This window comes from Antechinus flavipes, chromosome 3, assembly GCF_016432865.1.
Source record: "Antechinus flavipes isolate AdamAnt ecotype Samford, QLD, Australia chromosome 3, AdamAnt_v2, whole genome shotgun sequence".
NCBI classification, from domain to species: domain Eukaryota; kingdom Metazoa; phylum Chordata; class Mammalia; order Dasyuromorphia; family Dasyuridae; genus Antechinus; species Antechinus flavipes.
The window spans coordinates 171,064,561-171,083,632 of NC_067400.1; the positions used below are offsets into that span (position 1 = coordinate 171,064,561).

The 19,072-nt window shown below is 33.5% G+C and overlaps 1 protein-coding gene across 9 annotated transcripts in view; it reads left to right on the forward strand.

Annotated features, from left to right (window-relative positions):
• Positions 1-19,072, forward strand: part of ATP11A (ATPase phospholipid transporting 11A) — a 212,546-nt gene that overhangs the window by 20,833 nt on the left and 172,641 nt on the right. For 2 of the 9 annotated variants that reach the window (XR_007951752.1, XM_051984226.1), the window contains exon 1: positions 8,561-13,615. The exons of 1 other annotated variant lie outside the window; for it this stretch is intronic. The gene's annotated coding sequence lies outside the window, so the exon portion shown is untranslated. Of the gene's footprint in view, positions 1-1,866; positions 2,045-8,560; positions 13,616-19,072 lie in introns of those variants that run through there. 6 more of the 9 variants (XM_051984221.1, XM_051984222.1, XM_051984223.1 and 3 more) reach the window with 6 other exon arrangements.

Consider the following 19,072-nt stretch of genomic DNA (forward strand, 5'->3'; position numbering starts at 1 on the left):
ACAGCATCTTGCATTTGATGACATCAGTGATTTGGCTTGTTAGTACCAGAGTAAAGATGAGAAAGACATATATACCATTGATAACTATTATAAAATTAGAAACCATTTTAAAAAAACAATATGTATAAGTAGTGCCAGTATGGTTTAGTTAGTGTTAAACATATTGTGTATATACACTTTTTTTGGAAACAAGATATAGCATGAACTTTTCCTGTTTTTGTATGATGATCCAAGCTCAGAGAGTTAGAGAGTTAAGAGTTTTAACGAGACAGATGTTTGTATTTATGTCACTGGTTTGAACCATGTCAGTGATGAAAGAACCAATAGAAGGAAGGGGAAAGATAAAGGAAGAAGGGAAGGGAATAAGCATTTATATAGTACTTACTGTGTGCCAGGCATTGTGCTCAGAATAAGTATTTCCCCATTTGATCCTCATAACACTCCTGGAGGCAGGTGCTCTTTTATTCCCATTTTACAGTTGAGGAAATTGAGGCAGACAGAGGTATAGAGAATTGCCCAGAGGCACACAGATAACAAATGTCTAAGATCACATATGAAATTATGTCTTCTTAACCCCTCATTGGCCACTTTTTTACGTTGGTGCAGATGGATACCACGATTGGTACTTATAATAATTGAAGATTGACATGACCATTACTGGGTTATAAAGTGTTGTCAGCCTTGATACTGTATTGATAGGTAGTCTGCCTTTGATCCAGTTCTTTTTTTTTAATTAAAGCTTTTTATTTTCAAAATTTATACATAGATAATTTTCAACATTCACCCTTAAAATCTTGTGTTCCAAATTTTTTTTCCTCCCTTCCTCCTACCCCCTCTAATATATGTTAAACATGTACAATTCTTCTACACATATTTCCAGAATTATCATGCTACACAAGAAAAATCAGATCAAAAAGGAAAAAAAAATGAGAAAAAAACAGAATGCAACCAAAGAACAAAAAAAGTGAAAATACTATGTTGTCATCCACACTCAGTCCCCACAGTCCTCTCTCTGGGTGCATATGGCTCTCCATCACAAGACCACTGCAACCTGAATCACCTCACTGTTGAAAAGAGCCATGTCCATCAGAATTGATCATCATATAATCGTGTTTCTGTGTACAATATTCTCTTGTTCTGCTCATTTCACTCAGCATCAGTTCATGTAAGTCTCTCCAGGCATCTCTAAAATCATCCTCTTGATTGTTACGGAAATAACATTCTTATACCGTAACTTATTCAGCCATTCTCAAACTGATGGGCACCCACTCAGTTTCTAGTTCCTTACCACTACAAACATTTTTGCACATGTGCGTCCTTTTCCCCTTTTTATGATCTCTTTGGGATACAGGCCCAGTAGAGACACTACTGGAACAAAGAATATGCACAATTTGAAAACCCTTTGAGTATAGTTCCTTATTTCTCTTAGAATTGTTGGCTGATCCAATTGTTTTAGTTAGTTAAATTTGCTATTAAAATTTTTATATATATGGTTTGATATGTTACTTCTTGTTCTTACTGGCTCATTCCTACATCACTGGATATTCCATCTTATTGTCACTGGAAATATTTGCTGGTGAAATTTGTGATTTGAATTCTTCAATGGAATCACATGGACCTTATGGTTCTCTTAGCTGTTCTCCCCGATCCTGCCATTCTTGCTGGTACACTGGGTAGATTAAAATCCCATTCCCCTTAATGGGTAGTGTGGGGAAGTAGTGATAATAAAAAAGTTCTGTGAATAAATATGATCCTCCTTGTCCATTACCTTCTGACAAAGTGTGCCCAGCTGAAGTGATATCATTTGGTCATTATTCAACACAAACAATGGATCCTTGTGATGCAGTTTAGCAACTAAAAAATCTCCTGTGTTTTTATTGTGAACTGCTAGAGTTACCTATGAGTGGGTTGAGTAAAATTCTGTTGCCTCTTTTGTTAAATAAGAAGGAAGGCAGGATGGTATGGTGGAAAGAAGCTTTTATTCACAGCCAGAGGGCCTCAGTGTGAACGTCAATTCTGCTTATTATTATGTTTGTGACACTGGGTAAGTCATTTCACCTCTATTTGCCTTAGTTTCCTCATAAATAAAGTGAGGGGATTGAATTAGATAGGCTCAGAGTTCTTTTCCAGCTCCAAATCTGTATTCCTTCTCTAAGATTGAGGCAGGAAAGAATTGTGCAAGTTACTCAATTGAAGATTGTGTGTCTGTGTGGGTGTGTGTGGGTGTGTGTGATATTTGTTTCTTTTATCCTTTTTTGTAGATCAGTTTGCTTACCGTATGGTTGGAACTGATTAATATATTTTCTTTACAGTATCTAGACAAGCCTAATGATTACATAGAAAAGAAGTCCTTTTTCCTATTGGCTCTGACTAATCTTCCTTCAGAGGAAAGAGGATTTCCTCTAACCTATTTTAAACATTGGATTAAGGACAATGAAGATCTTCTAATTTCTCACCTAGATTTTTCAAGAAAGTCTCAGAAGGATACATGTCCTAACTAAAACATGATAATATTGCTAAGATCAGAAAATAACCAATCACTAATCTATAGACTACATTTTGAAGAAGGAAAGAACTAACTTGCATATATTTCTATGCAGATAAAATACTCTATGACTAAGACTTTCTAAACTTAAGATATTTAAGTTACTTTCTCACTTTTAAAGGTTTTTCTAAAATATTTTATGTTTTGACTTAGATAAATATCTATAATTAATTCTTTGATACTTGGAAAAACAAGAAAATTAGAATCTCCATATCATGAACCAAGGTTAGTAATTTGTGTCCCATTTTTGCTTCATGATTTAGGGATCATAATTATTCATTTATAGCATTTGGGAACATAAAGTAATGTGATGTTATATAAATAATGTTGGATTTAGAGTGAGAGCGCTTGAGTTCAGATCCCAGTAGTGCGCTTTATTATGTGACTACTTAACTCTGTGGGGATTTCAATTTCATCATCTTTCAAAGAGTGATTGGGCAAGATGATTCTAAAGTTCTTTTGAACTCTGAATCTATGACTCTTTGATCTTGTGCATATATCTGGAAAGTTCTTAGGAGAAGATAGAATCTCTTCTTTATGATGGGGAAGCTAGATTTTCTTCTTGGCTTGATTTGCTCTTAATCTCTTCCATATATAAAAAGTGGTAATTGAAATGTTTACAACCTATAGTTTTGAAGAAAGTAATGGTTTTTAAAGTAGTATTTTATTTTTCCAAATATATGCAAAGATAGTTTTCAACATTCACTTTTGCAAAACTTTTGTGTTTCAAATTTTTCTCCCTCTTCTTGCCCCTCAACCTCCTCAAGACAGCAAGCAATCTGATGTAAGTTAAACTTATGCAGTTCCTGATGGAAGTAAATATTAAGATCATCTCAATAATGTATATCAAATATCCTCACTTTATCAGTAGCTGATATAATTTACAAGCATATTTGTTTGAACTTTGAGAAAAACATCTGAATTTGGAGATGGATACTATAAGTGTTGTATTACAATAATTGAAGATTGCCATGATTATTACTGGGCTATAAAGTGTTATCAGCTTTGATTCTGTATTGCTAGGTGAGGTTGAATGGAAAAATAGTTGTTAACACCAATCCATGTTAGCTCTGACATTTATAAAAAGCTTTAGAAATATCCTTTCTATCCTGGAAGCTGCTCATTTTTAAAGTAATGCTTAGTTACAGTGTCCTAAAGAACTCTGCTAGCTTTTGGGCCTAGAGCTTAGGTTAAGACTAATTAATTAGTGTTAACCTTGGAGAAAACCGTCAAATCCACAGAAATTTGTATTGCATCTTTATGAAGTTTCTCCCTACATACAGCCTTCATGTTATTCTTCTGTGTCTCAGACTGTAAACACTAGTTTGGAGAAAACACAGGATACTAACTCTTTTCTTACTAACACACAATTTCATAAAACCAATAAGAAAATGGCAGGAAATAATTTTCTTCCTTGTCTAATTTATTTTAGGCTCTACTAGATCTGTTGAGTATGTCCTTTTCTCTTCTGTATTCAGTGTTGAAAAAACACTGGAGTCCAAGAAATCTCACTTGTAACATTTACTGTCTTTGTGAAGTTAGATAGTATAGTTCTGCCTTTGCATTGAAGTCACTGAATACCAAAGGATATGTTGATTTAATTAGGAGGGTCTTGCAGAGTTCTTCATAGATTTTTCTCTCCCTCTTCATCTTTTGAAGCTGACGATGGTTCACAAACTATAATTCTGTTCACAGTGGTTTTTTTTGCAAATTAGCACTGTAATACAAGATGGCCAAGGGTTTGCCTCTCCAGGGAGTACCATTGTTTCACAACAACTTCCTTCTTCCTTCTAGCTTTGTTTCTAACAAGAATGACAAGATTAAAAAAAAAAGAAAGAAAGAAAGAAGAAGAGAGAAAGAAAGAAAAGAAGGAAGGAAGGGAGAAAGAAAGATTGAAATGATTTAGCTTCTTTGATATTGTACTCACTTGTGATGTTATGCTCATTGCAAAATTACATCCCTCAAGTAAAACTTATTAGGTGGTCTAAAAACTATGTGCTTCTATACCCTTTTTGCTCTCTTTTCCATCACTGTCACTGTAATTGCACAAGTATGAAGGGGCTACAGAGAAGTGAGGGCCATTTTTTACTTTACATCATTTCAGAAATTGATATGGCCAAAGAATTCATTGTCTGGCTTGCCAGGTGATATATCTTTCTGTACTTAGGTAAAGTGAAGAGCAGGAATATAAGAAGTCATGAGAATAAGTTATGATAGGAAGCAAAGATAGATTGGACATGTAGAAAAGACAGGAGACGATAGGTGGACAGCCTAACCGTACCATTAATATCCTCCCACGGTTTAGCAGAAGTAAGGAAGGCTTCCAGCACAATCAATAGATGCTGCTGTTCTCTTCCCCTACTCCTCTTGGCAAATATGGGAGAACGTGACATCAGTTCTCTTGGGATGGCTTGATTTCAGTCTGCATTTTTGGAGGGGACATTTTGGTTGATGAAATCACATATCCATTTAAAATTTTGAGACTATGCAAGGCTAAAATGTTATGGATACAGATATTTGAATTCCAATTATTGGAATTTCCTTAAATCACCCAACTAATTTTTTAAACTTAAAATAAAAATTATTGTTCTCCTTATTATCACAAATTATTTCTTAAGATCAGTAACTTTCCTGAGACAGTCTCAGTAACACCTGTATTTAATTTTAATTTTTTACAAATAGTCTTTTAAAAAAAGCACATTGCATTATTAATGAAAGGAACTTTAATAGGGTCATGAGAAGGTTTATTTAAACCCAGGTACTAATTAAATTTTAATGAAGCATGTGCCAAAGTAGAAACTGTATGTCTATCATCAGTAGTATTTCCACTGCTAAAAAATATTAAATACTTTAATACCAATATATTGAGCTTTTTCTTTTGGTTAGTATATGCCTATCTGAGAGTGAAGAGTTGGATTGCCACTATTAAAGTCAGTATTTTGACCTGAGGAAATAGTAATATTTTTTATTAGGACATAAGAAATATAATTTAAGTTCATATTGAATATAGTATGATTTATAGTAAAGGTTTTATATTTGATTAAAATTAATTTTAACAATTAAAAAATTAAGTGAATTTTACTGTGATGTGACTATCTCCTATTTATGTTTCTCAAAGGAATATATTATAAATTTTACTTATGTTCAAAATTACATGTAAAACTCTACTCTGCTGCTGTTAATTGAATTGGTTTGAATAGGTTTTCTACTTTGTTAATTTTTAAGTGATTGAAAAATATTAATCAATAATGGCATAAAGAATTAAAAAATATTATTTGGTATCTTCTGTGAAATAGTTTCATAATAAACAAGTTCAATTACTTTCATTTGTAAGAGCTTCAAGTATTTTTCTTGAATAATAGTAATTTATCTTTGATTTGTTCATTAATTTTTTTCTGTAGATTTTTAAAGATATGCTTTACAAAAGCTATATAAATACTTATTTAAATTTATTTTAGTTGTAAAATGAGTGAATCTTAATTGTAAAAGAGAAAATTGAAAATTACCTCTCTGGTAAATAGTTTAGTTAATAAATAGTCATAATTATAGCAATAAGTTGACCAGATGGCCTAATTTGGCAGGAAATCTCTTGTGTTGACAGTGGGGTTGGGAAGAAAGTAAACAAATGAGGACTGTGGTATTAATCTCAGTGTTCTCATAGATTTTATTAGGTGTTAAAGTACATAAATTTTAGGATTTGTATTTATTTTATTTTCCATTTACTAAAAGCAAATTTTGCAAATCTTTCTTCATATGATGTGGATCACCCCATGTACTTTAATCATAGTTTTTCAGAGCTATGAAGAACTTTAAGAGATCATGTAATCCAGAGCAAGCTTTTTAAAATTTTTCTTTCCATGACCTCTTTTTGCCTGAGAAATTTTTATGTGATCCTGAGCATATGGGCATATAAAAGCTGTATACAAATTAAACATTTACTAATAATAAATTATAGTTTTGTGACTTCCACATTCAGTTATAAGACTCCCAAATGGGATTTTTGACTTATTATTTAAGAAGCTAAGATCTAGAATGCTGGCTGTGGAACTAGAGGCTGTGGAACTTTAAAACACCTGTGTTTTAAAGGTGACTTGAATTGAAATTCACTCAGGTCTTCTGATTCCAGTCTGATTCACCCACCTTTTGGAATAGAGCCAGATGCTAAGTTTGGTATACTTGATGTACATGAGGGCCATGACCATCCTAGGACTTTGGGGATTCTAAAATTAGATTTAGAACTGGAAGAGATCTTCTACAGATGAAGACCCTTGAGACCCAAGGAAGCTTAAGTGACTTGTGCTGGTGCTGCCACACAAATAGGAAGTGGCAAGTAGAGGATTGGAATCTATATGTTCAGGCCCAAACACTTAATAGCATTATCTGGTCTTCCTCAGAGTAAAGAGGAAAGAGCACCATCTTTCTAGGGGAGCATTCATCACTTCAGCTGGAATTCTCCACTGTCTCCTCTTTGCAGTTTTTTATATTTTCACAATTCTTTTATCTCTTTTGGGGGTTGTATTAATAAAAAATAAAATGCATATTAATTAAAATATTAAAATTACTTGAAATATTAATTAATAAAAATAAATTATTCCAAATAATTTTGCTGTGAAAGATTTTAGGAATTAGTTAAAGTCAGTGAAATTCAAGTAAAAATTTTAGATATGTATAGAAGGTGTGACTACATAGTAATGAAATTTGTGCTACAAACTACAAATAAAAATTAGTTTCATTACTCTGTAGCAATAATCTCACATTGACAGATGTGCCATAATTTGACAGATGTGCCATTGTGGCTTTTAATGGACACTATTACATAACCCTGCTGGTTCATAGTATTTAAAAAAAAAAAGTAACAAAACACAACACTTAAAACTGGATTTGACAGTTCAGAAATGAAAATAAAGCAAGTAGACAGAATATTAAATTACATTTATATGTGTGATATACACTTAAAGACTCAAAGGCCTTTTTTTTTCTTTTTCTCAACCTGTGCAAGAGCATCAAGCTTTAATTATGATGCTTTGTTACAATTAAGAGAAGGTGAGAGGGACTTGAAAGTGAAGTACTTGTGTCATTAAATGAAAAGTCACCATGAAACTATGATCCTGGAAAGAGTCCCTACAGTCATTGGTTCTGTGACTTCATGGAGTTTATTATTTAATCCTTAAGTATTTATTATCTTCTCAGGTAGCATTGTTAGTTTACTCTGGTCCCGGACAGTTATCCCCTATCAGGTCTAGCCTCACATACAAACTCTTCCTTCATTTAAAGCATTTACATACAACCTAACCACAACTTAGCTTTCTAATTCTACACATGTTCCGTATAGTGGGCCAGCGGGTAGAAACAGCTAAAAAAGAGTAGTATTTCCAAGCAAGAAAAAATAGATTGTTTTTTGTTATTTAACAGATACTGAGTGTAATAGTTTTGATGGATATTTTAACTTTTTAAAAGGTCACAGAGATCAGCAATTATATAGTATTGAGTGTATTGAGTGCTGCTGTTTGCTCAGCATTATACTAACCTCCGATCCATTCTCCATGCAGCTGCTAGACTGATGTTTCTCGGCATAGCATTGACCCTCATTCTCCTCAAACAGATTTTCTAGAAGATAATAGAAAAAAAAAACTTTTTTGCCATTGAAAGCCTGTTTTCACAACCTATCATGAAATCATGAATCTATTTAGGATTCTTCACAATCTACTTCCCCTCCACTTGCCCCCAATGTGGTCCAGCCATGCTGGATGGTGCTCACATGCTACATTCTATCCATTTTCAAAATGCCTTTGCACCTTGGAGGTTTCCTAGAGAAGATCAGACTTGACTTAGTCTTTGAAAGATAGTTTGGATTTAAAGAGGGAGGAGGGGAAGTACATGAACACAGGTTTTCAGGTGACAGTGAAAATAGTTTAGGGAATAATGGGGAGACTGGTCTGATAGCTTGAATAGGTCATGGAACTGCTCTAGATTTCATTGGCCATCAGTGTGATGAAGAATTCATCCACTTTTTTTGTCTTCATCATCTGATGGGACAAGATGGTCTGCGAAACACCTTCTAGCTCTATGATCTTTGGATTCTATGAGGAGAGATTTCATGAGTTCAAATACTTACTGCTTGTGTGACCTCGCTTTACACTTAACCTTGAAAGTTAAGCCTCAGTTCCTCATTTTTTCAAATGAGGGGTTGGATTTGTCTTTTCTACCTCTAAAATTAGGAAGCTCAGAGAATAAACTAAGGGAGGCTTCAGTGTTTTGTTTTTTTTTTTTCCTATAGCTAAATATCTGATTCTGTGAATGGAGATCTTGTACTAGAGAGAGAAATTTAGATAAGGGAGATTAATCCATTTTGGAGGGCTTTGATTCTATACTTGATCCTTTCTTTCTTTCTTGTTAAGTGCCTTGCCCAAAGTCACACAACTTCTAACTGTTAAATGTCTGAGTCTGAATTTGAACTCAGCCACCTAACTGCCTCTTAATCTTTTCTTGAAACAGCAGAAAGCCATTGTGAATCCTTGGGAAGAGGAATGACATAATTATAAAAACAGTATAGAAGATATTCAGGATGGACTGGAGGTAGTATTATTGGAGGTCTGGAGGCCAACTAAAAAGTCATTGAACAATGAATCTTTGTTTAGTTTAGAAACCATGAACAATAAAATAATTTTCTGTGTTAAAAGCTAAGGGAGGCAATTTTCTTTTAATGAAGATTTGAGGTAATTGGAGAGAAGATGCCACAATAACTGACTTTGCTGCTTAATATATTAGAAGGTCAAGAACAAAAACAGAGTAGGTCAGATTTAAGCTCAGCTTTTCACACCTATATTGGTTATAAAATGTTGCTAGGATCTGGTTATGGTTTTTTATTTCAAAGGCTAAAGCATTTGGAGTTAGTGGGTGGTTTCTTATTTGCTTTTACTCTTTCATTATCCAGGAATCTGGTAAGTCTGGCTTTTGGGAGCCCAAGGAAATCATTTGTTCTTTAAATTTTCTAAAGTTTTACCTTTGCGAAGTGAAGAGAGAACTTGTCCATGAAGTGAAATTAATTTCTAGTTGATATAAACAGATTGAAAACAAGTGTTCTTCCTGTCACTATCTCTTCCCTTCCCCCTTATGGTAATTTGAAGGAGACACTACAGATGACTCACTTTCTGGAGAATCCAGATAAGTAAAGTATGGTTGAAAGTAAAGCCTTAATTAACATTTGGCTTAATCTAGGATTCATTATTGCTAGTTTTATTATTCTAGGATTTATCTTTTGCATCTTGAACAAAAATCTGAACTAGAAATCAGGCTATCTGGTTCCTAGAATTAATGTGCTGCACTTTTATTGATTAAAAAAATCAAATGCTTTAAAAAAAGATAACCTATATAACTTATTAACTAATCTTTTCTCCCTGTTTCTAATAAAAATGTGGTGAATTTGAAATCTATGTCATTACTATTCTTTCCTGGATTTAACTATTTAAACTGGAGGTTGAAAAACATATTTATTGCCACTGATCCATAATAAAAGAATATGATAAGGAGTTCACTTCTGCTGCTGCTTGCTGCCTGTTAGCTGTCATAGCTAGTTGTTGGTTGCTCCTGGCTTCTGTTGCTGCTGCTAGATGCTGGCAATAATTTAAAAACTAATAATTGTTTGTCATTTTATAGTTCTAAGGATGTCTAAGGACATCCAAGTGAGAAGTAGCAGAGAAAACCTGAATTACTTTTATACTCTTTGGAAGGACTTATGTACTTCATCGACTAGCTTAAACTCCTTTTTAGGGTTAGCCAACTATAAGATGTCATTCTCCTTATTATAACAATCTCCTTTTTGGGGTGAGTCCATTTGCTAAATATTTCAATAGCTAATGCCTGTTAGAATCCTAAATTTCCATTAGAATTAGCCCTGTAATCTCCCATTTGCCAAGCTTTGATAGTATCTCTGCTAGTGAACTTGTATTTCCCCTTAATTACTAAAACCTCTTTCCGTTGCTAACTTCTCTTAGAGTTTTGCCTGCTCTTAGCATCATAACAAAATCTTTGACCCCCTTATTTTTTATTTTAATTAATTTGTTATAATATTTTATTTTTTCAAATACATGCAAAGGTAGTTTTTAACATACACCCTTGCAAAACCTTGTATTCCAATTTTTTATATCCCTCCTCTAGACATCATGTAATCCATATATTCTATAAATCCAATAACCTATAAATTCTCTTGAGACAACTCAACACTAGCCTGAAATCCCAGTATACTTTTGGGGTCCACCACTCCTGGACCTCAACAGTGCCTTACATTTGTAAAGTACTTTTGCATTCAATATCTGCTTTGGTTCTTTGAAAAATTCTGCAAGTGCCAACCTAAACTTTATTGATTTGGAAACTCAGGTTTAGAAAGATTAAAAAATTTGCCTAGGTTTTAGAAATAGGGTAAAGCCAGGGCTGGAACTTTTGTCTCTTTCCTCCTCCCATTTTCTCTTCCTTCTTTCTTTTCCCCCAGAAGAAAAAAAAAAGTAAACTTGAAGGCAGAAACTATTTGATTTGGGGGGGACTTTTTTTCTGGTAAAGAATGGCAAATATTAGGCACTTAATAATGCATGTTAATTGATTAAGTCCATACTGGTCATTCAAAATTTGATATTTTTCTTTAAAAAAATAAGAAATACTCAACTTTCCTGCTTTAAAATTAATAATAAGAACTGGGCATTTGTTGAAAAATTACCTGTGCATATGTTTTGTAAATAAAAAGCTTTACTAAAATAAAAAAATTAAAGAAATTAAAAAAAAAAAACAAAGAACTGGGCATGGTTGTGACCATGTTTGTTTTTCCCCAGTAATACCAGCTGACCTGTCACAGAGTTCTGAATTGCACTGGGCCAGGCCAATCCCGTGCCCTTAATAATTTCAGCCTGGCGAGGCAGTCCTAAGAGAGTTGGAATCTGTACCAAGTTATTTAAGAAAGGGACATTTAAGAGGCCCAGGCTGGGAATTGGAACAAGTCAAAGTTCCTGGGTCAATACATAGTGGGATTTGGGACCCTTTAAGTTTCCCTTGCACTTTTAGCCTGTGAGAGATAGGGAAACCTAGTCTTAAAAAATTAGTGACAAGAAATATAAGATTTAAATTTGTTATATATATGATCCATTAATCTATTAATTTTGAGGAAATCAAAAAAACACTTATTTTGTACCTTTCAACTAGTTTATATGACTATACTGTTCACATTCATAACACCTTTTGAGAGGAGTTTATTTTTCTAATACTAAAAAGAGAGAATCCAGTACCCTTATGATTCTATATATTTAACCATTTACTGGAGCAAGAGAGGGCCTACAGCAATTGGATTTCTTAATCTGTAACATGAAGATAGATACTGGGAGGAAGAAAAAAAGGAATAAAGACAAAACTATTATATAACAACATGATTTTGTTCCACTTTGTTGCCCAAAAAAAAAAAAAAAAAAAAAAAGGTCTATACAGAGGTGGGGAGAAATAATGGGAACAGGAGGGGGAAACACACCCGTAGAGGACAGCTTCTTAATCTGATGTTTATGACGCCAGTTCTCTGTATAGATTTCAGAGAAAATTCATGTATTTAATATTGTTGTTATTGTTTTTAGCATTTTGATGACTGTATTTCAGTATGCTTTGTTTCCTTTGTAATCTTATATACATATATTTTATTATACCCATTTAAAAGCATTATTCTGAGAAGAGAACCATAGGCTTCACCAGACTGTCAAAGGCATCTGTCCATGACAACAACAACAACCAAAAAAAAAAAACCTTGCCATAGAGTAGGAAAGGGAAGGAAAGTCTCCTAGTTGGTTCCAAAGTGAATATTTTACTTGATTTAACCTTTTATATTATTCCCCCGCTGTCTCTCATGTAACAAGCTTTTTAATGAATCTGATTGCCCTTAATTCACAGCCTCTTTTATTAAGGCTCTTAAATTTTAAGTCTCCACTTTAAATGGTAAGGTTCCATCATAATATCCTCTTTGATGGAGGGAGGTGGTAAGTGATGGTAGAATTATTCTGGAGCTTATAGCACTGTGAATATGGTCATATCATCTAGTGAGCTGGATGGAATCAAACTAAAAGATTTATAATATTCTGATAATAGAGTGTTTAAATTCTTCCACTACTATATATATGTATTTTTAAAATTTCATACTGTACTGTTGCTAACCTTTCTTATATTAATGTACTTTATGAATTATCCTTGATGTGCATAAAATAAAATTTATTACATGTTTTTTTAAAAAAGGAAGAAAAGAAATCAAATAAAAGAGTCAGTCCCCCATATTTACTTTAATGCCTTTAAAAGACATTTATTATTTTAAAAATTAAGATCTGCGCTGTACACGGCAACAGGATTATACAATGATCAATTCTGATGAACGTGGCTCTCTTCAACAGTAAGATGATTCAAACCAGTTTCAATTGTGCAGTGATGAAAAGCCATATACACCCAGAGAGAGAACTGTGGGAACTGAGTGTGGTTCACAACATAGTATTTTCACTCATTTTGTTATTGTTTGTTTGCATTTTATTTTGCTTCCCCCTCTCTTTTTTTTTCTGGTTTGATTTGATTTTTTTGGTGCAGGACAATAGTTATATAAATATATATGCATATATTGGATTTAACTTATATTTCTACCATGTTTAACATATATTGGACTACTTGCCATCTTGGGGAGGGTATGGGGGAAACAGAGCGGGGGGGATTGGAACACAGGGTTTTGCAAGGGCTAATATTGAAGAATTGTCCACGCATGTGTTTTAAAAATAAAAAGCTTTAATTAAAAAAACTGGAAAAGATTTTTTAAAAAAAGGAAAAAAAAATTAAGATCTGTCTTTTTTCTCTCTTCACTTTTCCCAGTTGTGAAAACAAGAAAAAACAAAGCCCCTGTGGAATCAAGCCAAACAAATTCCCGCATTGACCATGTATATTTTTTTAAAAATGAAAGACTCATTCTTGAACTTTACTTTGAAATCTTTGAACACTCACAAAGAGATATAGGAATGTATGAAACATGTATGTGAAGAAGCCCATATCACTAGATTGTTAACATCAAAGGTATGCACTATTCTTATTAAGCACACACATAATGTATGGACAGGATGTCTCAGAAGATTTTTTTAAAGTGTGATTTTAAGTTTTAAGTTTTGGGACACCTTGTATATGTGTATTTGTCACTTTCTAAAGTTGGGCTTCTTATAGTTTGTAGTCCCAAGTCTTACCAAAACTACAAATGATTGTTGCTAAAACCATTAGAAATGTTTTAATTTGTGATATTTTAAAATGGAAGATAGAGACTTTTTATTATAACAACTCCATATTTATATAAGCTCATCATTGACAAAAATTATAGACTTATTATAACAAGATTCTATATTTTATACAAAATACATACATTACTTCATTTGAGCCTGTGTTTATAAGCTCTTTATGTTCTAATTATAATCTCAAGCAATTTTAGTAATCTCACAAGATTAATATTAATTATAAGTGATTTTTAATTTGACTAATAAAAGGAGGTACATTTTGCATTATTTTATAGAATGAAGAAATAACTATAGTATTTTTAAAGGGGTGATTATAGTGGGATTTTAAGTATTGTTTAATTTTGACGGAGACTAGATATTTGAGACAGAATCGAAACTGTAGTTGTTATTTGATTTGAGAGAAGATCACATTTAGGCTATTTGATCTCTCTAATGATAGATAGCTCTTTCTAAAGATAAGGTGAAACTCAGTATGAGCTTATTTGAATATACCTGAAGAAAAGGGCGAGAAACATTGACCAAAAACTGGAACACAAGCAAATTATATACAGAAAACAAAAAGTTGCTTTCACACTTTATTGGTCCTTTAAAAAACAAAACAAAACTACCCTCCTCTTTGGGGGATAGATTTGTTTCTTTATGGAAAATAAGTTGCATTAAGTTTCATTTTGGAAATTACCCAAATCAAGTTTTCTAGTTCCCAGCTAATATTCTGCCAAAGGAATCTTTTCTCCCTTCTCCCTTCCTCCTCCTCTGTCCTCTCCCTATCCTTTATCCTTCCCTTTCCCTCTTATAACTCAGTTTTTCCACTCCTCAAGGCCAGACATATCAGGACAATGTTTCTTCCTTTAACTTTCTCCTGTTTTCTTTCTAATCACTTTTAGCAACTATTTAGTGTTTTCTTTTGCTTCTTTTATCACTATTTCTTGACTCTTTAGGAGACTTTGGTTTCAGCTTTTAAGACTTTCTCAAGAAAACAAAGGTCCTAATTTAAGTTGAGTGCAAGCCCAGGGACTCAAAGTAAAGATAATAATTAAAGTGGGATTCATTAGTAGAGCCTTCCTAGAGCTATATGGATGGGATGGGGCAGAGAGGGCATTGGTGTAAAAAATTTTTAATTTCATCTAACATGAAGATAATGTTGAACGTTGAATATGAGGAACTATTCACCATTAATTCATGTAGACAAACACTCTGATCTCTCCTTTACTGGTATCTTTCCAGATTTACACAAAACAGGTATCTTTAACCTAACAAAATTGGGGAGTTGAGGAGTGGGAATTGCATAAAAATCATTTGCCTGTAGTGAAGAACCAAAAGTCTCTTATCTTTCTAAAGTTGATCAACTGAAAAATTGACTTAGCTATAAAGGGTAGAGGAAAATCAGGAAGGAACTGAATTTCAACAAGGAGGAAAATTAGTTTTAAAGTAAAAATGATGGTAACTTCTATTTCTAAAAAGAAAGATAGGAAATCTTGCTGCAATCTGTTGGGCACCTTACCTTTTGCGAGAATTTCCTAGTATTGATATAGTATTAGACTTGGGAAACAGGAAGACCCAAATTCAAATTCTCCCTCAGACACCAACTGGCTTTCTGAGCCCCTGGGAAAGCCACTGAATCTCTCTCATTTTTAGTTTCCTAATCTGAAAAATGAGGACAATGAGAGCAGCTATCTAACAAGGGCTATTGTGAGAAACAAATGAGAACATCTGTTTTGTAACTCTTAAGGTGATGAATACTAGCTGTTATTATTTATTTCAATGGTTTCAGAACATCTCGTGACTTAACAGAATGAGCCAAGGGTAATAATGAACTTTTGTAAAGCATTCACATACATTGCTTCATTTAAGCCTCATAGAGTGACCTGGGTTGATACAGACTCCACATTTCATTGATGTAAAAACACCTTCCAATGACCCAAGTTTAACACTTCTTTAAGAATTAGAATTTTGGGGAGTTGACTGGGCTATGATCAATAAAATGACTTTTACATAGTCATTCTCTAATATAGAATTTTGTTTCCATGTGCCTATAGCTTGATGTTTTATCTCATATACAACCCAAGTTAAAGCCTTCATGAGATCCATAAACAGAAAAAGAATCTGAACTTTTCAGTCTTGCTTTTTTTTTTTTTTTGGTCAGATTTTTATTTATGTTATATTTTGTTACCCCATCACAGTCATTCCCCATGCAGCTCTGGTAGTTAGTCATCTTGTTCCAATTTTACAATGCCATGAGTGTCTGGGAAGGGGGGCAGCCTGTGCCTTCTTAAGCCTGCAGGGAATTTTAGAAATTAAATCCAGAGATATTACCCAGAAACCTAGCACTGTGCAGTTAGTACTGCTAAATAAAGGGTTGGGTTGTGACCATTTAGAAAGAGAAAGAGTAATCACTAAAAGCTAATATGGCTTCATCAAGAATCATTCATGCCAAATGGAGCTGGTTCCCTCCTTTGCCAGGGTGATAGGATGGAGCTCCAGGCAGGCCATAGCCAGAGGCAGAGTTCGTACAGACCATTGCTGTGAAGGGAAGAGCTGAGGGGCCTATATAAGAATGGAGCAAATGAAGTTGGAAAATCAGTAGGTAATTTTTAAAGACTGAGATAAATTATAATTTGTTAAATGAAAAAACATGAAGAAATGGCAGCATGGGCAAAGTTGCCTTGTAGCTATGTCCCTCAAATTCTGGATTTTCCAAACTTATGTAGGAAGAAATCTAGAGAAATTCAGAGTTTCATTACTAGGGAATTTTGGAAAGTGTCTGTATCAGCCTATCCCTAAATCAATATCTTCCTATGGCATCTCTGATAAGTAGTTTCCAGGTTTCCCTTGAAAACATGCAGTGGAGGGAGTACTTACTGCTTCTTAAGATAACATATTCTATGAGGTGACAGTTTAATTGGTAGTGATGGCTGCTGACTGTGCAGGGTGGTCATTGCTGAAGACTGGGGTGTCTGGATATTTCTTAAAATAAAACATCATTGAAGTTTGGTACATTGATGAAGTCTTCCTTTCATTTGGACACTTAATGGCCACGGTAGGGTTATTAATTGGCCTGATTTTATCACAGGTAATGGGGAGGATGGGGAACAGTTAGAACATATAACATTTATGAAGTCTGCCATCTTATGAGAGTGCAGTTTGTGGTACCCCAAAACATTTACAATGCTGACATCAAAGATCACTGATCACAGATTACTATAACAGATATAAGAAGTTTGAAATATTGTGAGAATTAGACATAATGGGAGCACATGCTTTTGGAAAAATGGTGCCAAAAAGTTTTGATTGAAGCAACATTACCATGAATCTTCAATTTCATAAAAACACAATAAAACAAGATATACCAAATGAATTGATTAAAGGAGGGATTTGATGTTTGATTTTCTGCTTGGGTTCCTCCTGGAGCTTGAGTTTCTTAAATCTTGGCCCACAACAGGTACTGCTTTTTAGTTTGAAGGGGTAGGTTCAAGGCTAGAATCCAATTTTTCTTAGCTGTCATAGCAAGTCCCTAACCAACTTTTCCACATTGACTCTGAAGGGGCCAGAGAACTGTCGGTTTCTCTGTAGCAGTTGATGTGTGATGAAAATGGGGGAAGACAAATAGAGAGATCAGCCATATCTTTATACCATCTGCCTGGATGAACATTGAAGGGAAGGAAAAATAAACAAAGGTTGGGGGGAGGAAGAAAAACAAGATGATAAAGATAGAGAAGTTGGATATGTGATTGATGGTTCTGATAGAGTTGAAACACACCCATCTGTCATTGGTGACTATATCTTAATTTTACGAAAATGTGATTTTTAAGGGAAATAGTCTAAAGGATCCATTAGTTCTATAAGAATAATATTTTAATAAGTAATTTGCCAAATGACATTTGGGATTTGTGTTATAATTTAGTAATGTTGTAATTGTGAAGCAGCATCAATGGGTAGTGTTTTTCTGATCATTCTTGTAGTAGTGTCACTGATTTCAAAGGATGAGAGAGTTGCTCTTTTTGTCAGGAGTATATATTTTATTTTATATTTATATTTAGAGATATTTTGTATTTTGTTGTAGGTATTGCCTTGGACTTAAAATCATAAAGATCTGGGTTCATATCCTATTTCTGTGATAAAAACTATATGATCACAGGCAAACCTCTAAGCCTCAATTTCCTTACCTGTAAAATGAGCACAATAACCCATAGTGCTTACATTATGGGATGATTGTGAGGCTAAAATAAATTAATACATGGAAGCCATTTTGCACATCCTTAAAATACTATGTAGATATCATTTATTATATTAGATTTAATTATAGTTAGTTAATTTAGCAAATACTTTTAAGAGCTAGGCCAATGATAAACCAGGGAAGGAGAGATGTATTTAGAACCTTATGTTTAAATTTCCCCAAAACGAGAGAAATACAATATACTTCTCATACAGAACCTTCAAACACTGAAATGTAAGCACACCATAGTGCCTACCATTCATGGAAATATATGTTAAAAATGCTTTTGGTGACAGTAATCCTGCAGAAACTTTGAGTAAGTGTATAATAGGACAGGTGGTAGGAAACATGATTGTATTCTGACAACAAAGGAAATATGAACGTTTCTGTGGTTGCTGCAGTAAAATAAAATGAGAAATAAGTAGAAGCTAAGACAGAAGCAAATTTATGAAGCAGAATATTTGCATATTTAAATGAAAAATAATTTTATTGATATAATTTTTTTTAAAAAACCAAAATTGGAGAGGGGTTTGTTTTATTTGGTAACAAAAGCTCAGCCAAAATAGATTCAGGCGCAAGCTTGAACCTAACACTCATAGTTTAGAGATTTCTGTCAAAATTACATCTATCTTGTCAAACAATACTCCTTCTGTCTCACTCATTCTCAAAGAAGACATCAGCCATTGTCCCACAAGCTACATAGAGAAATTGTCTTAGAGGAAGTTGAAATCTTTAATCAAAAATTGCTTGGAATTCAACATAGAAGAATGGAATTAAACATTATATAGTTAGAACTTGGAATACATGGATTTAAGATGCTGATCTGAAATCCACAACTCATTATAAAAGGCAAAGTAACATAAAATCAAGATTGTAGAGAGGATATTCTTACCTTATGTTTTCAGTGAGAGTTTTTTTCTTTTCCATGGACACTTTTCTCATTGAGATTTCTTTCTTTTTTTTTTTTTTTAATGTGATCTAGTATAATTTTAAATACTTTTTAATGGAAAAGAAGCAGATTTATTGGAAGTACAC